This window comes from Notamacropus eugenii, chromosome 7, assembly GCF_028372415.1.
Source record: "Notamacropus eugenii isolate mMacEug1 chromosome 7, mMacEug1.pri_v2, whole genome shotgun sequence".
Classification (NCBI taxonomy): Eukaryota; Metazoa; Chordata; class Mammalia; order Diprotodontia; family Macropodidae; genus Notamacropus; species Notamacropus eugenii.
The window spans coordinates 66,964,758-66,990,649 of record NC_092878.1 but is presented as its reverse complement, the minus strand read 5'-3'; the positions used below and the strand labels follow the sequence as shown (position 1 = coordinate 66,990,649).

The following is a 25,892-nucleotide window of genomic DNA, read 5'->3' as shown; positions in this document are numbered from 1 at the left end:
CAGGGTAACAGTGGAAATATCTGTTAAATAAAGAAGTTGTATTTATCTAGGAACTTTTATCAAGAGTTCCTGATATAAAATGAGACCAATAAAGTTTACAGTTTGAAAGTTTAGAGTTACCTAAAGCACATAGAGTTTTCCTCTCTCATGTGCCTTGGTGGCAGATTTCTACATGTGCCCACTCTCCTTCCAGATACTTAGTGGATGGATGGGAAAGTATGAGCCAGGTTTATTTATATGCAAGTTGTAATATATTTCTTATTCATTCACTTGCTATAGTATGTAATTATGTTATACTATTCTACTTGTCTAATTGTTACGTGTGCAGTTGTGTCCAAGATCTAGAAATGTCATTATTTTCAGTGACTGCTTTTGTGTTTGATGTTTTTGGAAAATGTCAGTGGGGGCTCAAGATCTCATGTGTGAAAGAGGAAGAATATATTCCTCCTTAAGAGATTTGCCCTGAGAGAGTCTAACAGACTTTAAGTGTAAACTTGTGGTAATTCTCCTTCTCTGAGAACCTAGCCCTTCTAATGGGTAAGCTGGTTAGAGTGAGTCAACCTAGAAACTGAGATCAAGTGACAAGCATGAGTTTCTACTGTTTAGGTGATCACCACACATACCTGTTAAACTGACTGCAGTCTAAATTAACTTCTTTGTCATTTTCACCCAATGACTCCTTGTTCTGCACTCTGGGGCCACTACAACCAAGTCTAGTCACCCTTACATTTCACAACCCTTCAGATATTTGGGCACAACTATGAAGTCCTATATAAATCTCCTCCCTTCTAATATAAATATCCCCATTACGTCAATGGATACTTATGTGGCCTGGACTCAGACATCCTGGTCTCCCTTCTCCGGGTTATATTCACTATATCAACATCCTTCCCAAATCATGGCACTCAGAAATGATAAGATTCCAGATGTGGTCTCACCATAGAAGAGGACAGAGGGAGATAGTATTACTTCTTAACCCCGGTAAAAAGGCAAGACCAACTTCACATTAACTTTTCTGATTGCCTAATAACACTTGACTCATTCCAATGTCATTGAGCCCCTTCTACAAAGATCAGAGATCCTTAAATAATTGGTTTAATAAATGTCTTTCCAGAAATGGAAATTAAATAACCTTAACAGAAATTATTTGCAAACTGATTGGACTCCTCAAATATCATTTGACAGTGTAAGTGAAAAAAAAAAAGAACCTTAGTACATGGTGTCAAAGTCAAATAGAAACAGATCTCTACTGGCCACCTATTGACTTAGAAAACCACAAACTAATTATTATCTAGGTTTTTATGTTTCTTAATTTATTTTGTAAACATTTCTCAATTATATTTTAATCTGATTCAGGCCTCACTTAGGCAATTGTGAAACCTCTGCCTTAGTGGGCTTAAAAGAAATCTGTTAGATGGAGTAAGGGGTGCAACTGAGGCAAAAATAATAGACTGTTTCTCTAAACCATGCTCACCTATGAAATTGAGTCATTAGCATTTTTGTCTGACACTTAAACAGTCCATATATTGTACTCATATAGATTCATGTCTATATAACAACAAAACAAACAAAAATTGTTTTCATATTTCGAAATGAAAAAACTCATTCATAATAATTGTCTTGCATAATGACAACTAAGCAACCTGCGTATCAGTTTTTCTTTCATGGATTGACTAATTTTATTCTTTCAAAAATTGTTTATTTTTTGCTTTTTTATTTTTCTCAAGAGTTCTAAATTCTCTCCCTCCCTTACACCACTTCCCCACCCACTGAAAAAGAAAGCAAAATGATATGAAATATACATGTGAAATCATGCAAAACATATTTCCATATTAGCAATATTACCAAAAAAATCACCAAAAAAGTAAAGTAAATTATTCTTCAATTTGAACTCAGAGTTCATTAGTTCTCTCTTTAGAGATAAGATAGTATTTTTTCATCGTGAGTCTTCTGTAATTGTCTTGAATCATTGTATTGATCAGCGTAGCCAAATCTTTCACAGTTTATCATCTTTATAACATTGCTGTTATTTGCAAAAATGACCTTCATACATCACTTTGCATCAGTTCATCTGGGTCTTATTCTTTTTTCCTTTACGAAACTATCTCCCTCATCATTTCTTATAATACAGCAGTACTCCATTCCAATCATATTCCCCAACTTGTTTGTTCATTCCCCAAATGATGACCATCCTCTTCATTTCCAATTCTTTACCACCACAAAAAGCTGCTACAAACATTTTTATACATATAGGACCTTTCCTTTTTTTCTTTCATCTCTTCAGAGTATAGACCAAGAAGTGTTATTATTGGTTCACAGGGTATGGATAGCTTTATAGCCCTCTGGACACAGTTCCAAACAGTTATCCAGAATGATAGGACTGGTGGTAGAACTCCACTGACAGTTTATTAGTGTACCTATTTTCCCTCAACTTGTTCAGCATTGTGATAGGTGTGAGGTAGTACTCTAGAATTGTTTTAGTTTGCATTTCTCTAATGAATAATGATTTAGAGTATTTTTATATAATCAAAGAAAGTGTTTATTTTCCCTTTTGAAAGTTGTCTATTCCTATTCTTTGACCATTAATGAATTGAGAAATGGCTCTTATATTGATATTACTTCATTACCTATGGCACATTTGAGCAAAATGTAGTTTCTCTGAATTTCTCCTTTGTCTGAAATGGTGATTACTACCCCCTGCTTCTTTTAGATCAGCTGAAGTCTAACAGATTTTGCTCCAGCAGTTTATTTTACTTCTCTGTCTTTCTGTTTCAAGTGTGTATCTAGTAAACAACTTATATAGTTGCATTCTGGTTTCTAATCCACCCTGTTTTCTGCTTCCATTTTATGGGTGAGTTCATCCCATTTACATTCACAGTTATGACTATTAACTGGGTACTTTCTGCTTCCATCCTCTTTTCTTTTATTTATCCTTTTCTCTCTTTTTATCTTGTCCCTCCTCAGTAGTCAGTTTTGCTTCAGACCCTTGCCTTTCTTAAACCACTCTCTCTTTTATCACCTCCCTCCTCCTATATATCTTATCCCCTTCTGTTGCTATTTCCCTATTGATTCAGTTAGATTTCTATACCCAACTGAGTATTTGTGTGTGTATGTGCATGTGTGTGTTTTCTTCCCTCTTTGAACCAATTCCAATGAGAGTGAAGTTCCAGCCACCTCCCCCCATTTCCCCTTCCATTGTAAAAGTTCTTCTTTACATGCCCCTTTCATGTGAGAAAATTTCCCCATCCTACTTCCCCCTTCCCACTTCTCCCAATACATCCCTCTTTCTCACTCATTTTTCTTTTATTTTTTGTTTGGCGATGATGTGAATATAATTGACTCATATTCATGCCTTCTGTCTCTGTAGACGCCTTCTAATTGCCCCAATTTTTGTATTCAGATCTGGACTTTTCATTTAAAATGCTTGAAAGCCCTCTATTTCATTAAATATTCATTTTCCCCCTAAAAGATTATGATCAGTTTTGTTGGAAAGGTTATTCTTGGTTGTAGCTTTAGCTCCTTTGCCTTTCAGGATATCATAGTCCAGGCCCTATAATCCTTAATGCAGAAGCTGCCAAGTCATGTGTGATTCTGACAATGGTTTCCTAATATTTGAATGGTTTCTTCTGGCTGCTTACAATATTTTCTCCTTGACCAGGGAGCTCTGGAATTTGACTAAAATACTCCTGGGAATTTTCATTTGGGCATCTCTTTCAAGAGATATTCTGTGTATTCTTTCAATTTCTATTTTACCACCTGGATCTAAGATATCAAAACCATTTTTCTTGATACTTTCTTGAAAAGTGATATCAAGGATCTTTTAAAAAAATCATGTTTTTTAGGTAATTCAATAATTTTTTAAATGATCTCTCCTGGATCTGTTTTCCAAGTCAGTTGTCTTTTTCCAATAAGATATTTGACCATTTTCTTCTACTGTTTTTTAGTTTTTTGACTTTGTTTTATTATGTCTTGATGCCTCATGTAATTATTAGTTTCCACTTGCCCAGTTCTAATTTTTCCAGGTCAGTTGTTTTTCCAATGAGATATTTCACATTATCTTCCATTTTTCCATTCTTCTGGCTTTGTTCTGTGATTTCTTGCCTTCTCATAAAGTCCTTAGCGTCCATCTGTGCCATTCTAATTTTGAAAGAACTATTTTCTTCAGTGAGCTTTTGAATCTCCTTTTCCATTTGGCTAATTCGGCTTTTGAAAGCATTCTTCTCCTCATTGGCTTTTTGAACAATTGAGTTAGGCTAGTTTTCAAGGTGTTATTTTCTTCAACATTTTTTTGGGTCTCCTTTAGCAGCGAGCTGATTTGCTGCTCATGCTTTGACTTCATGTCTCTCATTTCTCTTCTCAGCTTTTCCTCCACCTCTCTAACTTGATTTTCAAAATTCTTTTTGAGCTCTTCCATGGCCTGAGCCCATTGGGTGGGCTGGGACACAGAAGCCTTGATTTCTGTGTCTTTGCCTGATGGTAAGCATTGTTCTTCCTCATCAGAAAGGAAGGGAGGAAATGCCTGTTCACCAAGAAAGTAACCTTCTATAGTCTTATTTCTTTTCCCTTTTCTGGGCATTTTCCCAGCCAGTGACTTGACCTCTGAATATTTTCCTCACACCCACCTCGCCTCCTGATCCTCCCAGCCAGCGTTTGGGGTCTGAGATTCAAATGCTGCTTCCAGCCTTAGGGCTTTGGGCAAGGGCAGGGCTGCTATTCAGTGTGAGATTAAGTTCAGATGCTCAGATCGGGGCAGGGCCGCCTCTCAGGCTCAGTTCCCTCAGGGAGTTTATGCACAGACCTTCAACAATGGATCCAGGCTCCTGCCTGCTTGGGGAGCCCTGGTCTGCTGCCGCCCCTCAGCTTCTGTCTCCCGAGGGGGCTGAGCCATGGGGGCACCCCACTCCCCCCTCGACCTGCCAAAGAGACTCTCTCACCAACCCCTGTCACCTGTGGGTGGAGGGACTTGTGCAGCCACTGGAGATCCCGTCCCTGAAGCCCGCTAGGATCTTTTCCTCTCGGTGCCACGGCCGCGGCAGGTCTGGGCTGGGCTCCGCGTCTGCAGCACGACGGACCTTTTGCGAGAGGTTTGCAGGTCTCTCTGGAACAGAAATCTCCCTCGCTCCAATGTTCTGTGGCTTCTGGGTGCAGAATTCGCCGTGAGTTACTTCTTTGTATTTGTTCTATGGGTTGTGGGTTCGGAGCTATGTGTATGTGCGTCTTTCTACTCCGCCATCTTGGCTCCGCCCCCCCAGTTCTAATTTTTAAGGAATTCTTTTCTTCAGTGAATTTTGTGCCTCTTTTACCATTAGGCCAATTTTTTTTTTTTTTTTAATGTTTAACAATCACTGCCATACAATTGCGATTTTATCCCTCCCCACCCACCCCCCACTACCTCCCTCCCTCCCCACGACTGCATACAATTCTGTATAGATTCTACATATACTTTCCTATTGAGTATATTTTCACTATAGTCATGCTATGTAGTCAGACTAAGATAAATGAAAGAATCCGTATAACAAATCAGAACATGATACACAAACACATACACATACACAAACATGATGTGCTACATTATGTGAGTGACTTCCATATTTCTCTCTCTGAGTGTGGAAGGCATTTTGCCTTGAGGTCCACCATTGGGATTTTTTTTTTTTTCAGAAGTTCTTGTGTTATTACAAAAATCTAAGTCTACCAGAAAAAACTCTCACACACTGTGGTTGTTGCTGTGCATAAAGTTCTCCTGGTTCTGCTCCTTTCACTCAGCATCAGGTCATATAAGTCCTTCCAGGACTCTCTGAAGTCTTCTTGTTCATCATTTCTTATGGCACAATAGTACTCCATTACATTCATATACCATAATTTATTCAGCCATTCCCCAATTGATGGACATCCCCCTGACTTCCAGTTTTTGGCAACTACATAGAGTGCTGCTATAAATATTTTTGTACATGTGGGACCCTTTCCCATTTTTATGATCTCTTGGGGATATAGTCCTAGTAGCGATATTGCTGGGTCAAAGGGTATGCACATTTTTGTAGCCCTTTGGGCATAGTTCCAAACTGCTCTCCAGAATGGTTGGATGCGCTCACAGCTCCACCAACAATGAATTAGTGTTCCAACTCTCCCACATCCTCTCCAGCATTTATCATTTTCTTGTTCTGTCATGTTTGCCAATCTTATAGGTGTGATGTGGTACCTCAGAGTTGTTTTGATTTGCATCTCTCTAACCAATAGTGATTTAGAGCATTTTTTATATGATTATAGATAGCTTTAATTTCTTCCTCTGAAAATTGCCTGTTCATATCCTTTGACCATTTATCAATTGGGGAATGACTTGTATGATTATACATTTGGGTCAGTTCTCTATATATTCTAGAAATGAGGCCTTTATCCCCGAGCTTAGCTGTAAAAATTCTTTCCCAATTTACTACATCCCTCCGGATTTTGGTTGCATTGGGTTTGGTTGTGCAAAAACTTCTCATAATGTATTAATCTCGTGATAAGATGTTGTATTCGTTTTGCTAAAATCTTATTTAAAATTTTTGCATCTATATTCATTAGGGAAATTGGTCTATAATTTTCTTTCTCTGTTTTGTCTCTTCCTGGTTTGGGTATCAAAACCATATTTGTATCATAGAAAGAATTTGGGAGGACTCCTTCTTCCCCAATTTTCAAGAATAGTGTATGTAGTATTGGAATTAACTGTTCTTTAAATGTTTGATAGAATTCGCTTGTGAATCCATCTGGCCCTGGAGATTTTTTCCTAGGGAGTTCATTGATGGCTTGTTCAATTTCTTTTTCTGAGATGGGGTTGTTTAAGTATTCAACTTCCTCTTCTGTTAATCTGGGCAATTTGTATTTTTTAAAATATTCATCTATCTCATTTAGATTGTCGAATTTGTGGGCATAAAGTTGGGCAAAGTAGTTTCTAATTATTGTTTTAATTTCCTCCTCATTGGAGGTGAGTTCACCCCTTTCATTTTTAATGTTAGCAATTTGGTTTTCTTCTTTCTTTTTTTTGATCAGATTAACCAAAGGTTTATCAATTTTATTAGTTTTTTCATAAAACCAACTATTGGTTTTATTTATTAATTCAATAGTTTTCTTTATTTCAATTTTATTAATCTCTCCTTTGGTTTTCAGTATTTCTAATTTGGTATTTACTTGGGGATTTTCAATTTGTTCTTTTTCTAGCTTTTTCAACTACAAGCCTAAGTCATTGATCTCCTCTTTCTCTATTTTATTTATGTAAGCATTCAGAGATATAAAACTTCCCCTAATAACTGCTTTTGCAGTGTCCCATAAGTTTTGGTATGTTGTCTCACTATTGTCATTCTCTTGAATGAAGTTGTTGATTGTTTCTATGATTTCTTCTTTAACCCAATCCTTCTTTAGAATTAGATAATTTAGTTTCCAATTGATTTTTGGTTTCTCTTTCCATGGCCTTTTATTACATGTAATTTTTAATGCATTATGATCTGAAAAGGATGCATTGATTATCTCTACCATTCTGCACTGGATTGTGAGATTTTTATGTCCTAGTACATGGTCAATTTTTGTAAATGTTCCATGTACCGCTGAGAAAAAGGTATATTCCTTTCTATTCCCATTTAATTTTCTCCAAAGATCTATCATATCTACCTTATCCAGAGTTTTATTTACCTCCTTAACCTCTTTCTTGTTTATTTTGAGGTTGGATTTATCGAGTTCAGAGAGGGGGAGGTTGAGGTCCCCCACTAGTATAGTTTTGCTATCAATTTCTTCCTTCAACTCCCCCAACCTCTCCTCTAAGAATCTGGATGCTATACCACTTGGAGCATACATGTTTAGTAATGATATTGCTTCATTGTCTATGGTGCCTTTTAGCAGGATATAGTTTCCATCCTTATCCCTTTTGATTAGATCTATTTCTGCTTTTGCTTTGTCTGAGATTAGGATTGCTACTCCTGCCTTTCTTACATGAGCTGAGGCACAATATATTCTGCTCCATCCTTTGACCTTTATCCTATGTGTATCCCCCCGTTTCAAATGTGTTTCTTGTAAGCAGCATATTGTTGGATTATGGCTTTTAATCCATTCTGCTATCCGTCTCCGTTTTATGGGAGAGTTCATCCCATTCACATTCACAGTTATGATTACAATCTGTGTATTTCCCTCCACCCTCTTTCCCACCATTTGTGCTTTTAACTCTCCCGTCTCCCTTCCCCTCCTCAATAGTATTCACTTTTCTCCCCCTCCTCCTGCAGCCTTCCCCTCCTTCTTTTAGCCCCCCTCCCTTTTAGTCCCCTTTACTCTTATTGCTTCTTTCCTCCCTTTTAGCCACCCTCCCCTTTCTTCCCCTTTCCCCTCCTACTACCTATAGAGCTAGTTAGGATTATCTGCTTAAGATTATTGTTCCCTCCTTTGAACAAATCAGATGAGAGTACCTCTCAAACAATGCTCATCTCCCTCCCCTCCTTCCCTCTACTATAGTTTTGTACTTCTTCCTGTGATGTAATTTGCCATTTTCTGCTTCCCCCTTTCCACACCTCCTATTACATTCCCTTCTCATACTTAAATCATATTTTTGACATGACATCATTTACTTTATGCCCGTTCCCTCTACATATATCCCTTTTATCATAATAGCTGCACAGTTCTCAAGATTAACAGGTATCATCTTCCCTTATAGGGAGGTAAACAGATTGCCCTAATTGAGTTGCAAGTTTTTGTTTTTGTTTTTTCCCCTCTGTTTACCTTTTTATGATTCTCTGGAGACCTGCATTTGAAGATCAAATTGTCTATTGAGTTCTGGTGTTTTGGTCAGGAAGCTCTGGAAATCCCTTATTTCGTTGAATGACTTTCTCCTTGCCTGAAATGTTATGCTGAACTTTGCTGGGTAGTTGATCCTCGGTTGGAGTCCCAACTCCTTTGCCTTACGGAATATTGGGTTCCAATTCTTTCGATCTTTTAATGTAGAAGCTGCAAGGTCCTGTGTGATCCTGACTGTGTGACCTTGATATTTAAATTGTTTCTTTCTGGCTGCTTGTAGTATTTTCTCCTTCACTTGATAGCTCTGGAATTTGGCAACTATAATTCTTGGGGTTTTGAGTTTGGGATCCCTTTCCGGTGGGGAACGGTGGATTCTTTCGATGACTATTTTGCCCTCTGAGTCTAGTACTTCTGGGCAGTTTTCCTTGATGATTTCCTGGAAGATATTGTCCAGACTCTTTTCTTCATCATGGGTTTCTGGCAGGCCAATAATTCTTAGATTTTCTCTCCTGGATCTATTTTCCAGGTCAGTTGTTTTTCCAATTAAATATTTTAGATTTTCTTCTATCTTTTCATTCTTTAGATTTTGTTTGACTGATTCTTGTTGCCTCATTGAGTCATTAGTTTCTACTTGCCCAATTCTAATCTTGATCGTATTGTTTTCTTCAGTTAGCTTTCGCATCTCCTTTTCCATCTGGCCAATTTTTCCCTTTAAGGAGCTATTTTCTCCATTTAATTTTTGTACTTCTTTTTCCATTCGACCAATTTTCCCAGTTAGGTTTTGGGTTTCCTTTTCCATCTGATCAATTTTCCCTATTAGGTTTTGAGGTTCCTTTTCTGTTTGATTAACTCTTCCTTTTAGGGAATTATTCTCTCCAGTTAATTTTTGAACTTCCTTTTCCATTTCTTCAATTTTCTTTTTCAGATTGATGTTCTCATCAGTGAATTCTTTTTTTATAGTTTTAAAATCATTGGCCAGTTTTTTTTTATATCCTTCTTCAGACATTCCAGGTAATCTAGTTGTGCTTGCGAGAAATTCATAGTCCCATCTGAGGTTTCAGATGGAAGTACAGTCTCAGCTCTGACCTCTTTGGTGTTTGTGTTTTGGTCCTTATCCCCATAGAAAGATTCTATGGTTTTTTCACTTTTCGTCTGCTTTTTCCGATTCCTGATGTTGGCTGAGTGTTGTAGCTTTTGGTTCTTTCAGTCAGAAGATACAGATCTTTAAGTTGAGTTGATGTTTGTCTAGGCTAAAAGCAGGCTTTTTTGTTGTTGTTGTTGTTGTTGTTGTTGTTGTTGTTGTTGTTGTTTCCCAGATCAACCCTGGGTTTAGCTTGATAGGTGTGTGGGAGGTGTGGTCTGGTCTCAGGCTATCTCCTCAGCTGGCCTGAGGGAAAGGCAAGGTCCGGGGATGGTGATCCCAGCTTCCCTATTGTCTTCCCTTTCCCCTGGAGGGCTGGGGCACGCCTAGAGGCTAATGCGTGTTCCCGCCCCTCCTGGGGCTCGTCTCCCGGGCTGAGGCTTGCTTGGGTCTCAGTGCAAATTTTCTCTGCCCTGGGTCATCTGTCCCTCCAGATAGCCTCCACCACGGTGGGAAGAATCCCCCTTTGCCACTTTTCCAGCCTGTGGTGTTATGAGACCACCCGCCCCCTTCTGCTGTTCCCACTGATCCAGGATTAATCTGGGGAAGAATTTTATGGTTCCCTCATGGTCATGGGGGGGGGAGGGGAGAGCACTTACTGATCACTCCGGCATCCCAGCTCCTGCATGTTCAAGTAGTGACCCACTGAAGTCCCGTCTTTAGGCTGAAGATTTCAAAGGCTGTTGCGCTGATATCGTTGGCTCGGCCTGGCTTATCTCCTGCTCCGCTGGTCTCGCCCGCCACTCTCGGGCCCCTCGGGTCACCTCCGCCCTGCCGCGCCGACCGCGCTGCGCTGTGCGCCGGGGTCTTACCCCCGCGGAACAGATCCCTCCCGTGGACCTTCCAGTCCAGCCTGGGCTCCGAATCTGTCAAAGTCCGTCTCCCACTGGATTCTACACCTCCAAAGTCTGGTCAGACTCTCCCCCCAGAGATATCCAAAGGAGTTTTTCCAGGAGCTTAGGTGAGTCGTTGCTTTCACTCCGCCATCTTGGCTCGGCCTCCCTTTAGGCCAATTCTGTTCTTGTTTTTTTAAGGTGTTATTTTATTCAGTAATTTTTGTGTATTTCCTTTACCAAGCTGTTAATTCTCTTTTCATAATTTTCTTGCCTCACTCTCATTTCCTTTCCTCATTTTTTTCTTCTCTCACTCTTATGTCTTTAACTCTTCTAGGAACTCTTGTTGGGCATGGGTCCAAATAGCATTTTTTTTCTCTAAGGCTTTGGTTGTAGGGGTTTTCACATATTTTTCCTCCTTCTAAGTTTGTGTCATGGTCTTCCCTGTTGCTTTAGTAGCTTTTTATGGTCAAGTTTTTTACTGATGCTAGCTTCTCTCTTGATTTTTAACTTTATGTTAATCTTGAACTTTGCTCACCTGGTGGTGGGGAGTCATGGTCTCAAGTTTCAAACTTGTTTGTGCTGCTGTTTTCAGAGTAGTTTTTGCTGCTTCCATGAAGCTGGGAAAGGTATATTCCTTGTTCTCTGGTCTGAGTTCTGATCTTTACCCAGGAAGCACCCCTACAGTTCTTGCAGCCACAAGTAGTAGTGCTCCTCTTAGCCCTAGAACTGTGAACATGTCCCCTGCTTTCCTGCATTCACAAGTGCTAGTGTTTCTTGCTGTATTAGAACTGGAACAAGGGCCTCTGATCCATTATGACTAATCAGAAATATTCCTCTCCACCTTATAACAGCAATGCAGAATTGCTTATGCACAACAGAGTTGCCATTCAGCACCAACTGCACCCACTGTTAGTAAAAGATCACCTGTGATATCTCCAACTAGTTCTGTAACAACTCCTAAAGCTACTGCTACTGTGACTCCTGTTCCAAGACCTACTGCTCATACTGCCACCATATGTGTATGCTGTATACAGGCCTCCATTCAGGTGTCATAGACCTCTCCTGCCAACCTCCTAAGTTTCCTAAGGCTTGAAAAATGTCTTGGTCAGAGCTATGGTTGGCTCTGATGTTCCAAAATGTGATTTAATGAATTAAAGTTGTTTGGAGGGAAATGCTGGGAGAGCTCAACAGGGTTACTTCCTATCCTCTGATATCTTGGCTCTGCCTCTCTGACATTTATTTTTAACTTGATTAATCACTGGTTTTGAAAATGTCTTGGAAGATATCTGAAGACTCTTCCCCATGTAGTCAAAGATTCATCCAAAGAAACTGGCTGTCCAGGAGTGTATTTATAATTTATTCAGTACCACACAATTTCAAAAAGACTGGAACCACTGTTCAGAAACATTGTTTAATTGACTGAAATATCCAACTCACTCCAATTCAGATGGCCAAATGAAAGCCCTTAACAGAAAATGAGGGACTGACTTAACAAGGATTTGATTCACTATTAATTTTTATGGGTTTTTTTTATTCTGTTATTTAATGCTTCTGCTTTTAGTGATACAACTGAAAAACAATAATCAGCCCACAAGTGTTTATTAACCATTTACCATGTGCCTGGTCATAAAGATTTATTGAGTCCCTACTGTCTTCAAAGCACTGTGTTTAGTGCTAAATAAAGACAAAACAATGCCCCTGCCCTTAAAGAGCTTACATTTTACTAAGAGGACAGGACATATTTGTATATAAGTAAAATTCTGTTTTGAAAAATATCAAGTAGTAATAGACCCTTGAAGGTCTGAGGCAATCAAGAAATGCTTTCTGTAGAAGGTGTATCTGAGATGACCTTTCAATATTTTGTGAAATCCCAGCTTTGGATGATACTTTGAGTCCTTAAATGGAAGACAACTTGCCCAATGTCATGTAAGTAAATAACAGTAGAAAAGAAATTAGAATCCCTGTCTTCTGATTTCTTGAACTCTTTTGTGTAATCCGTGTATACTTACACCTGAGTTAGACTTTGCTAGGATAGGGAAGAACTCTGAACACAGAAAGACAGACAATAGATGATGGATGGATAGATAGATAGATAGATAGATAGATAGATAGATAGATAGATAGATAGATAGATAGATAGATAGACATACATATATAGATATAGATATATAGGTTGATATATATTGATATAGATTACATAGATAGACAGGCAGGCAGGCGGGCAGATAGACAGATAGATACATAGATATCCAGTCTTTACAATTCTATTTTCAATCTACTCCCTGTTTTATTACAGACTTCACTACCTTTATGTTCCCTAACTCTAAATAAGGATGATTATGTCTAGGTCATGATATGGAGTCAGGAATTGATGGTTTGATCAGTTTCTACTTACCAAGTACTCAGTTTTTTTAAAAATTAGAAACAGTATTCTTTTGATGATAAGATCCTATTTAAGTCTGCTAGATTTTGATTTGCCAAGCATTTTGCTTAAGAGGAGTTAAAAGTCTGAAGTTACTAAAAGTTCTGAAATATGGAAATGAAAGAGTCAGGTGATACGCCTCTAATCATAACATGATTATAACAAACACGATTCAAAAATAAGCTGAATACTCTAGTAGGAAATGCTTCATCCTGGGGAGCTTCTGAGTCAGCAACTGGGCCTTGAACTGAATTCTCAGTTTAATGGGCCTCCAAAGTAATTGAATAAACAATTGAGTGATGCAGGAGTCCTGAAGATGCTGGAGAATTAAGTTGAGAGGGGCAGTTTTGCATAAGCAGAAGAGAGGGTGGAGGAGGGAGAGTGAGTTAAGAAGGAAGGTGAAGGGATTAATATTCAGCTTTATTTTTATTGCAAACCGACAAGAAGATAATGAATTCCAGGCCTGGCTCCTGAGATACAGGTTACCTCCATCCAGGCAAAGGATCCATGAATAATTAATAATCCACTTGAAAGTTCACAACCTCCATCTTCTCCCCAAGGTAATCATCAGAGATATGCCAGCCAGCTAATAGGAGGGGAGCCTAGTAGAGCTCATGCAAATGAAACCGCCACTGCCTCCAGGTGTTCTCACCAAGTCTAAGGAAGCCATTTGCTCTGTGCACACCAGGTGAACATTTACCCCCTTACACTTTCAACCACATCAGCCACAAGCCTTCACTTATTTCAGGGTTCACAAAGGCAATAGGTTCAGGTCAAGGTGGCATGGTAAAGATTAGCATTAATGCTGATGTATGAAGGATCGTTAAGATCACAGGACCTACAAGCAGAAGGGACCTTTTTTACTCTCATGAAGTCATTTTCAGGAGGTCCCCTGGCAGTATGATCAGGTAAGTAATGGTGGTAGAATTGATTTCTACCTTCGGGGGAAAGGAGTAAACTTGTAGCCCACTGAGCTTGCTCAGAATTTTCTTGGGAGTATAAGATCCCTACAAAATTAAGAAAGTGCTGTCTTATTGGAATTCTAAGAGACCATATACATAGAAAGGAAAAGGGCCAAATTCTTCAACCCAGGGGAGGGCCACATGTGGCCCTCTAGATCCTCAAGTACAACCCTTTGCCTGAATCTAAACTTCATAGAACAAACCCCCTTAAGAAAAGAATTTGTTCTGTAAAACTCTAAAGGTTACTCCCTAGGATCACATGTGGATGCATGGCCTCAGGTTCTCCACCCCTGGCAACCCCTCTAACATGAGTCATGATACTGGTGGCACCTGGGAGAGCAGGTGAAAGTAGAAAAGGAAAGGAAAAGTAAAGAGAAGTCAGGAAACAATTACCTGGCAGATCTTATTCATCACACTGACTTTGTATCTACTATCTCAGATTGTTGCATAAAGAATGAAAATAAAAAGACAAAAATTAAACTCTTTATGTGGATAGAGGTCTTACATTCAGTTGGGGGAGATAACATAAAACAAATTTGAGTATGTACAAAATTAAAATAGATGAGCTGGATCTCATTGGTATAGAGAATTTCTGGATATAAGGAAAAGACTTCTAAGATACAAGTGCCTTTTCTGCAATTTATAGACTCAAAATATTGCCTAGGCCTTATAGCACTGAGAGAGGAAGTGACTTACCTAAGGTCACACAACTATCAGTATGAGAAGTGACACTTGAGCATTTCCTTACCCCAATGTCTGGTCTTTCTTGACCTAGAAAAGAATGTTATAAAAGCCCATGAGGCTTTATTGATTTTGGAATCTCATTTTACCAGGCATCCCAGCATTTACCCTGATTTACCCTTACATTATGAGGTCATTCCCCTCAATATTGAGGCCATTCCCCTCAATAAAGCTTACTAGCTCCACTTTCTTTCTACCAGTTTTTGTATCATGTTAAATCTTGAATTGTCATCCTCACCTGAGATGTGAAACCACATCTTACAATTTCATTAAAATAGAGAAAAACTACGTAATTTACATCAGGCCATACAAGGAATAAATAAATAACAAGAGAGAAGATGCAAAACCAGGTGTTTTGACACCAAATCCAGTGTTCTCTATGTACATCAGCTATGCTGCAAGAGCACTATCTTAGTTACCTGAGAAGTATGTGTTGTCCATGTAGGTTATGCATCTGTGAGACATATGTGTGTGTATGTGCGTTGTGCATGCAGGTTATATGACCATCTAGGTTATATATCCTCATCAATTTATTTGAATCTGGTTTGTGGGGAGGAATAAATGGATATCTCTGGAATCTCACCCAACCCTCTCTGAGAGACCTTCTAACTACCTAGGAATGCTCCCTCAGTAAAGAAGTACTAGAATAGAATTCTATGCCTATCTCCTTAAATTTGTTAGTCTAGGGAAAATATTTTTTCTTCGATTCAAAGCTTCTTTCCTGATCACTATGCCTTACAGAAGAAGAGATATGGTTTATATTGAAGACTTGACTCCCTTCCCACAAAATATTTCTTACGTTAAAGGATCATCATATGTAGTGAACAGTAAATAGTCCCATTTATCTAAGTAGATAGCAAAAAGAAATCAGAGAAGTATATTACAATCTATATTAATATGAAAACATAAAAACAGAAAATAATTGGGAGCTGCCAATGAAATTTCTGATTTCTAAAGGTATTTTCCAATTCTAGTAAGCCACAAATCTGTGAATGAAATTTGTCATGTGTAACTTAGCCACTACTACTACTGCTGTCCACTACTACCACCACCATTCCTAACAGCTAGAATTTATATAGTATTTAAACAGCAGCAAAGCACTGCATATAAATCATCTCATTTTTGCTCTTCTCTTTACCCTGGGGACTTTTTATTAAGTAGTCGGTGGTGTCGGTTCACAAATATCTCATTGCAAATGCATTAACTTTTCTTTAATTGAGGATGAGTACTCTTATTCACACAGACACTTTTGGTTGAGTTTTAATTTATTCCATTAACATAATTCAGCCTTTTTGTGGTTTATTAGATGCTTCCCCATTCTTGGGGAGCTAGATATTGCCAAAGTTCTAATCACTTCACAAAAAGGACCTTAGTTTTCTAGATTCCTCTATTCATCCAGGTAATTGATGATCTTTGTTAAATTCAATTCATTGACAAACGTTTATTAATTGCCTGCTATTTGTCAGGTTCTTCGTTAAATGTTGAACATATGAGTTCTATAAATCAAATAATCTGTTTGTATTTAACATTTACACTACAAGAGGCACTGATCTATGGCAGCTTGGTGGTGCAGTGGATAGAGTACTAGACCTGTAATCAGGAAGGCCTGAGTTTAAATCTAGTCTTGAAACTTTGTGAAATCTAGCTATGTGACCCTAGACAAGTCACCTACATGTCTTTTTTTGCCTCAGTTTCCTCACTTTTAAAATGGGACTAGCAGTACCACCTAGTTCATGGGGTTATTGTGAGGATCAAATGAGATATTTGTAAAGTGTACATTGCACAGTGGCAAAGAATTAACATAGTAGGTGACTGGTAAATGCTTAATAAAAGTTCTCTTCCCTTATTACCCCCAACTCCAATGTTGCACATAGTGACAGGTTTTAGCCCTCAAAGAACTTCCAATCCAATGAGTGGGGTTAGGAGTTCAACATGTACCCCAAAATAAGCATAGCTTATGTAAATTCACCACTGTGGAAAGAAAAGGCTTCCTTTATGCAACATCTTTTAATGGACTATTTGTCTGTGAGGGTCCGGATGGGTCAGAGTTCAGGACAATTCATTCCAAAGCATCAGTAACAGCAGGAATCAGTAATAAATAAGTAAATGAAATAATTAATAAAATAAATAAATTAGCAATAAACTATTTTTTAAAAAATCTTTGAAGAGGGAGGAAACATGAATCAAGTGCACATATGAAAGTGGCAGTGGCTTAAAATGGAATACATAAGACATGGACTCTGGAATTGCCAATGATGACCAGTTTGCACTCTCAATATCCTGTCAAACTGAAGTTGTATTTATGCCAAATACAGACTCACATTTTGCATTTCCACAGTGCCTTCATAATCTTGTGTATTTGACAATACTTCTAAGAATTTATTTTATGATTTTTCACTGGATAAATTTATGTAGAATTTACTAGAAATATCAGAGATATGCTTTTTTGACAGATATTTACCTAGCCATTGGCACATCCTCCATTATTTGGCTTACCTAAAATGGAGAAGAAAATATCTTTCTTCTTTTTATTTTTTCTTGCAACTGTTCATTTTTATCTTCCTCTGCAGTTATCTACCCCATATACCTGACATTTCATTATACTCTACAAAATCTTTTACCATTAATTTCATCATGGAACAGCATTTTTTAAAAATTAATTAATAATTGCTGCCTTTTGTTTTTATATGAAATTAATTTCTAAGCATTTCACTTATTCTTCTAGTCAATGAATCTTCCAAATATTAAAGTAAATGCTTCTCTGAATTCTTCGTATTTGCTGTTCCTTACAACTAATATCCCATTATATTTTTATACCAAAACTTGTTTAGTTATTTCTCAAATAATAGATATTTACTTTACATCTACTTCTTTGTTATCACAAAAAATGTATACTTCATTAAGTAGTTTAGAGTACATGAAGCCATTGCTTCTCACTTTTACCTCCTTGGGGCAGATGCTGAGCATTAGGATCTGTGGGTAAAAGAGTATAAAAATTTTATCACTTATTAAATACAATTTCAAATTGCTTTCCAAATTGGGTCAACCAATTCACAATTCCACTAAGTCCATATTGGTGAACCTGCATTTCTTCAGCCTCTAAAATTAACTATTTATATCTTTTGTCATCCTTGCAAATTTGAGGAATGTGAGATGAAGCAATGGAGCTATTTCGATTTAAATTTCTTTTTTTAGTGATTTAGAGCAATTTGTGATATGATTGTTAATAGTTCATAATTTTTTTGTGTCATATCCTTCAACCATTTGTATTTTGAGAAGTGTATTTTGAGAAGCCTTTCATATTTTCATATGAAGTCTTTCATATTTGTTTTAGTTGTGTATATATCTTGGATGTCAGATTCAACAGAAATATTTAGTAGAAAGAATTTTTCTAAATCAACAACTTTCTTCTTTTATTCAAACTCTATTAATTTTCTTCATACAAAACCTCCTCAAATTCATGTAATTAAAATGATAAGCTTCATCTTTTGTGAATGTCTCTATTTCTTCTTGGTGAAGATTTCTCTTCTGCCCTAGCTATGAAGGACACTTCAATTTCCCTTCAATTTATTCATTAATTTGTATCTGTTTGCTTGACTTTTTGTTTGCTTTAGGCTATGACCATTCATATTTAAGTGCGCCAACCATTACGAAGGTGTTATGACACATAGTGTAAGATGGTGGTATAAAGTGGTGTACATTCTCAAAGATTTTATCAAACAAGGACACTTGAGCTCAATTGCTCTTTAATCTTAATCTTGTTTATCAGAAAGTCACAAAGCATCCATTATGCATCTACAATGTGCCAGACACTCTGTTATGGATGCAAAGAGAGGCAGAGAGTCCCTGTCTTCAAGGTGTTCACAATCTAATGGGGGAAACCATAAATAAACAAACATGTGCAAATAAATTCTATGCACGGTAAAAAGGAAATAATTAAGAGAATGAAGGCATTAGTATTAAGAGGAGCTGGGAAATGCTCCCTGTAAAAGGGCAAATTTTTGCTGGTACTTGAAATAACCCAGAAAAGCCGCAGAGAAGAGAAGGAAAAACATCCCAGTTGTGAAACTCAGCCACTGAAACTGTCCAGACCTGAAACATGCACTATTTTGTTTTTGGAGCAGCAAGGAATCCAGTTTCACTGGATCAAAGAGTACATGATAGAGAATAAGATGTAAGGATGCTAGAAAGATAGGGGTTTGATTAGATTATGAAATGCTTTGAGCATCAAATAGAAAATTTTGTGTTTGATCTTGGAGATGATAGGGAGTCACTGGAGCTTATTGATTAGAGGGATGACATGGTTAGATGTTTAATAAAATCATTTTGGCAGATAAATGGAGGAGGGAATTCAGTAGGGAGAGGCTTGAGGGAGAGAAATGCATCATTAAACTGTTACAATAGGTTAAATATGGGATCACAGAGGCTTATACCAAGATGATGGCAGTAAAAAAAGAGAGAAGAGAACATATGTGAGAGATATTGCAAAAGATGAAATCAGCAGAATTTGTCAACAAGTTGGACATAGGGGAAATGAGAGATAGAAGTCAAGGAAGAAATACATGTTTGGAACCTGGGGTACTGAAAAATGTTGGTGCCCTCAACAGTAATAAGAGAATTGGGGAAAAGATTATGAGTTTATTTTTGGATACATTGAGTTAGAAATGTCTACTGGATATAGAGATGACTGAAGGTCAGCAGTGAGTTTAGGTAAGGATAGGGACACAGTAAAGATGTGATAATTAAATCCACTGGAACTCATGAGAACACCAAGTGAAGAAGTGTAGTGTGAGAAGACAAGAGGGTCCAGGATAGAGCACTATAAGAGGACACTTATGATTAGAGGATGTGACTTGGATGAAGATCTAACATAGGCAACTGAGAAGGAACAGTCTGATATGTAGGAGAAAAACAAGGACAGAATACCAGGTTGAGAGAAAAAATGTCAAGTAGAAAAGGGTTATCAACGGGATCAAATGTCTAGAGAGGTGAAGAATGAGGCCTGAGAAAAGCATTAGATTTAGCAAGTAAGAGATCATTGGTAACTTTGGAGGATAGTTGCAGTGGAACTATGAGGTGAGAAACAGGATTGTAAGGGGTTAAGAAAAGAGTGGAAGGGGAGAAAGTGGAACCATCTACTACTATTAGCATTTATTATTCTCAAGGGATTTAGTCACAAACCACAGAAGAGATACAGAATGATAGTTACAACAGAAAGATCATGTGAGAGTTTTTTGAGGATGAAGTAGATATGGGCATGTTTGTATGCAGTAGGGAGGGTATTGGTCAACAGAGAGAGAGAGAGAGAGAGACAGAAAATAAGTGAGAGTGGGGATGATGAAGCAATCTGTTGGAGGAGATGAGATAGAATGTGATCACTTCTATAGGCAAAAGTGTTTGTCTTGGTAATGAATAAGATTACCTCTTCATGTGAGACAAGGGGTGAAGCATAATAGCAAAAGGTGTCTGAGTAATATGAGATGAGGAAGAGTGGTGAATAGGGAACTCACAGTGAATGGTCTTCATTTTTTCAGTAAAATATGAGATAGGTAATTTGCAGCGTAGCCAAGAGAGTAGAGAGATCACCAACATCCCAGCCAAATGCTAGAACAAGAGAAATCCTCCAGGAGAAAATTCCACCATGAAAGCAAATAAGTAAAAATCTGCCACAAATCTTACTATGCTGAAACAGGCTTGGGCCAGGAGGCTGTAGACCAGCTGGGTCTCAGCTGAGAAGTGGCAGGGTGGAAACAAATAGCCTTGATCCCCATTCCTGAAGGTACCATAAAGTCTGAGGCTTGGAAGGATTCACATTGTGACTGGAAAAAAGGGTTCAAGTCTATACCTTCACCTGCAATGAAGGTATCTTTGGGAGCATTACCAGCATAGATAGCTGAGAAACTGTTCCAAAGATAGTGGAGCTGTCTAAGAAGGTAGAGCAGGTTTCAGATGAAGAAAACTACACTGCAGAGCTAATCAAGGACAGGAAAGATTTTCTCTGGGGCTCTTTCTGAGTCTCCTTGGGTCCATGAAGAAAATTATGGTCCCTGTACAGACTCAGCCTGAGACACCTGTGTTGAAGGTTGAGTCAGGCAATGACTGCCTAATGATGCTGACCTGTATACTCTAGGCTTTGGAGAACTAGACCAGCTGGGTTCTATGCCTGAGTTCTTTGCCAACTATGGGAGTCAGAAAGGACTTGAGTAGCTGCTGATGACCCAATATGGGCTCCTGAAGTCCAAAGATCAATAGGGTTTTTTCCTCTTCTGGGATGTTATCTGTGGGGCCCATTTCATCTTCATAAGGGCCATGTTTATGACTGCCCTCTCCTACTACCAGGTTGGAACTCCAACATGAAGCCATGACAGCATTCAAAAACTCCACCGTGTCCTACAGGTCTTTTCTGTGGGTCAACAACACACAGTTTGTTTGGACAAGGCTAAGTAGTAGTAACTGGGACTTGGGGTAGGAGTAAATGAGAAGAGCAATCTCACAGTCATTCCAAAGCTGCATGTCATGTCATCATTACCTACAGTGACTTGACTGATTATGCTGTAGCTTAGGAAGACTGAACCTTAAGTTTAGACGCTAGGCAAGTCATCCAATCTTTATACATCTCAATTTCCTCATCTATATAATGAGAAAATCATACTTGGTCACCTCCTAAAGTCTCTTTGAGTTTTAAAAATATAATCTTGTAATTCTATTACCTCTTTCCCTCTATTTTCATAGTTAATACACTATCCTGTATAAAATTATAAAATTTATGTTCCTATAAAATCATTGAATTGAATTCTCTTTTTCCAAATTTTCTTCCATTTCTGTGTTTTTGTGCTCCAAATGCTTCATCATTTTTCTTTCAGAGCCTTTACTTCTTTGAATAGATTCTCCATTGCATTTTTCACTTTCTGGTGTGTGTGTGTATGTGTGTGTAGGTCTGTGAGTGGATGTGTGTGTTTAAATACTGTGTTGATAGCTGCAATTTACACCCTAATTTCAATTCTAATGCTATCTTTTAAAAATTTAATTTCTCCTTAAACCAGGCTAAGGTATCTTCTCCTTTGTTGGCACAGTGGAAAGAACACTGGTTCTGGAGTCAGAAAGACCTAGCTTCATACCCTCACTAGCTCTGTGACCCTGGACAAGTCACTTATCCCTATTTGCCTATATCCTCATCTGTATGAGAGAAAAGGCTATTAATAACCCATATCTTGAGGAGATTCAGAGATCTCCTTTTCTTCCAAATTCCTGATTTTAAAAAGTTCAGTCTCTTGAAGGACATCACTGGTAAAAAAATTAAATTATCTCAGACCACACCCAATTACAAAAAAATTTAATCTAAAGTGGGGAAGCCTATTGTGTTCTACTCAAGCTTGGATCTAGATAACACAAAACTGTGGGTAGTCTGAATATAGAGATATTTTCCACATGATGTCACTCTTAGCCCTTCATTGAATACTTAACTCTTCTAAGAGCATATAAATTGTGAGCCCACTCCCATGATTGTCTTTGGTCTAAGAGAAAGGGCCAAATGATCATCGTCTTATTAGTAACCTGCTGACCTTATTAACAAAATTGTTAAATTACCCAGAAATTATGTCTTGAACCTTTTTAATTGTCACATATAAAATGAGCTGGAGAAGAACAAAGCAAACCATTCTACAGTCTTCACCAAGAAAACCCAAAAGGGTCACAAAAAAATTGGACAAACTGAAAATGACTAAACAACAGTTTATAACAAAATTCTCTTTTTTGGTTGAACACTATTATAGCTCCTGTAGATGTGGACCTTAACATGGGACATAACTGAATAATTTCTTTTCTATCTATTTCTGAACACACAGTGAAATTGCCTTGTTAGTTTACAATATATCCCTCCATGATACACCACTTTGACAGCAAACTCCATTTCCTCTTATTTCCTTTCCTTTTATAAGTAATGTCTTCCCTGCTTGCATCAACACATTTTTTTCAGTTATTTTTGTCTTTTTTTCTCTTAAATCTAGCCTGGTCTTCTCATTTTTGTGCAATAAAATATACATGGTATTCAAATATAAATGATACTTTCATACCTTTTGCTCCACTCAACTAAGTTTTTTTTTCCATTCTGATTCTTCAAAAATGAAAATCCAATTGTGTGCTTCTGTTTGTGTGTGTGTGTGTGTTTGTGTGTGTGTGTGTGTGTGTGTGTGTGTGTAAAGTGCTTATTATGACAAGTCTCTGTTCTACAAACTATGGAGAAAGAGAAAAATCACATAGTTTCTACCCCCCTCCCCCAAGAATCTTAAATTTTACTCTAAGAAATAGGTCATATACTCAGATAAGTAAAGAAAAGGAGAGTAACAAACCAAGAGCTCCAGTATAATACATTTCATAGGAGAGTCTAATACCTTCACTGTGGAAATAAACACTTCTGCAAGAACCAGAGTTAAAGGAAGAGAGAATTTAACCAACTGAGATGAGTAGGGCATAAAATAGAGGAATGGAGTAGATCCTACATGAGTTTACAGAGATAAGAAAAAAATTGAGATTGGAGAACAACTGAGAGTCCTCTTTGGTTGCTATGTGAAATATGTGAAGGGGAGTCTTGGGAAATATGCAGGGAAGGGTAGGCCAAAGGCACATTGTAGCTTATGTGAAGAACTGAGTTCCTATTTTTATCTTATATATGTATATGTGTGTGTGTGTGTGTGTGTGTGTGTGTGTATACTAGGGAGGATTTTGATCAAGGAAATGAGCTGAAAACTCAGAAAATCATTTTGGTGGCAGAATGGATTAGGAACATCACACACTGAAATCAAGGAGACCACTTGGTTGATGAAATAACCTAGGGAAAAAGTGATGGCATGAAAAGAGAGGACTATGCATAATAAGTCAAATGGATGACACTGAATGAAAAAGTTTTGTATAAGTGTATAAACACCAAAAAAGAGATCATTGGGACTGGGATGGTCAGGGAAGATTTCATAGAAAATGTGGACACATAGGGCAATATAACAGTCTTCAATGCAGCCCAAGCAGACTAAAAAGGTAGTTGGGAGATACTTAGCGAAATAAATAAAAATACAATAGAACATAATGATGTTCATATGCTGTTTTCTAAGTCAATGGATAGCTCACAGTGATCCTTATATACAGTTTCCTCATCTCCACGTCTTTATGAATGTGACCCCACAGTCCTAAAGAATGTATTGATTTTGTTGAGCATGACGGATCATGAACAGAGGAGACAATTTCTAGTACTAGTCTAGTTCTTTTTTTCTAACTCTTCTTCTAAGGGATATTCTGAGTATGAAATGAGATTCTAATCACCCAAGGCAAGGTCATCAAAAGTGAAGAATGATGGGACTATAAATAATCAGGGTTAATAAGGAGAATATAATTAGGGGGAAGGAGAGGTCACCCTGAAAACGCTCTAAATTAGAACAGCATTTATTTTGTAAGGGTTGATATGTCATTTCTACCTTGCTCATAGGAAGGGGTTCATTTTAACATTTTTTCTCCATATTATTAGAATGATAAAAGACACATTTTCCTACAGGGTCCTTTTGGGTGTAGAAAGAAGAATCATGTTTTACAATTTTCCAAGGATCTTCCTTTAATGATTTGAATGTTTGGAGTATCCTTCTTGTTGAATTTAGTCAGTGGGGAGAACAGGAGTGAACTTTTTCCAAAAGTTTCCAAAACTGTTTCCAGTTTTCTATGATCTTTTGATTTAGTGGCAACTAGAATTTTACAAGAACAGTTATAGATTAGATTGCTGGGGTGTGGTGAATAGACCACTGGAGTCAGAAGGTCTAGGTTTTAGTCTAGAATCTGTAGTAATTGTATGTGTGTGTTTGTCCTTCACTGCCGAAGAAGATCATGCCATCAGAGAAAAAATGACATGACTTGCACTTGACTTTATTTTGAATGAGGGAGGGCTGTGCAGGTCATCAGCCTCACTTCTCCTCCAGAGCCATCTGAATCCAGTGACCAGATATTCATCAGGATGACTGGAGCTGACCCAGGTGAGGCAATTGGGGTTAAGTGACTTGCCCAAAGTCACACAGCTAGTGAGTTTCAAGTGTCTGAGGAGAGATTTGAACGCAGATCCTCCTGACTCCTGCACTGATGCTCTATCACTTGCACCACCTAACTGCCCCTTTAATTGTAATTGTATAGCACTGTAATAAAGGCAGTGTTTATAGATTATAAGCCACTATATAAATGGGAGTTATTATTAACTCTAATTTAAATACCTAAGTTGTTTAACAGTGAGCTCTGCCTGAAGCAGCCTGATTTTTTTCCCTTCGCATCTATTTTTTTTTCTTTTTTTTAATGAAGGCTTTTTCATTCATATATTCACAAAAGCTTAACACCTGGGAAGACTCAGAAAAATACCTACTACCCCATAGGAATACACAAAATACAAGTCATGGGAAATATTATTGTTTCTCAAAATTCTAGGGGTATTTAATCTTATTGATACAAAATGAATTCTTGATAAAACTGAGTGATTATCTCAGAAGACAAGCAGTGGTAGGGAAATTGGCTAGTAACATTAATGAGGTCTTATAACTGTTTCTAGGTTTCCCCTTGCACTATCTTTTGTTATGCTAAGTACCACAAAAGCCCCACAGTAGATGGGAGGAGGAATGGGGTAGGAGGAGAGCACAGAACTAGTGAAGAAATGATTAAAGCACTAGCTACTGTCCATGGAACTGACAAAACAGGAAAAGGAATCCTAATATTTCACTTAGAACCTACTAGATGAACAAGGGCATTTCAAAGGGGTTGAAAACAATGGACAATGATTGGGCTATGTGGGTAAGACCCAAAACTTTGTAGGCTGCCAGAAAAGAGAATATAGAAAATACTGGGGATCCAAATAAAAATGTGACTGGATAACAACAATAACAATAATAATAAGTACTCATATACTGTTTCATGTTAGCAAAACACTTATATATGCTATATAATTTATTTCTAACACTAACCATGTGAGTTATTATTATTATTGCCCTTATTTTATGGATAAGAAAACAAGTTGGACCAAT

The 25,892-nt window shown here is 37.8% G+C and overlaps 1 pseudogene; it reads left to right on the top strand.

The window, feature by feature from the left end:
• The first annotated feature begins 20,368 nt into the window (after positions 1 to 20,368).
• LOC140514677 (regulator of chromosome condensation-like) lies at positions 20,369 to 21,105 on the top strand (annotated as a pseudogene).
• The last annotated feature ends 4,787 nt before the right edge of the window (positions 21,106 to 25,892 follow it).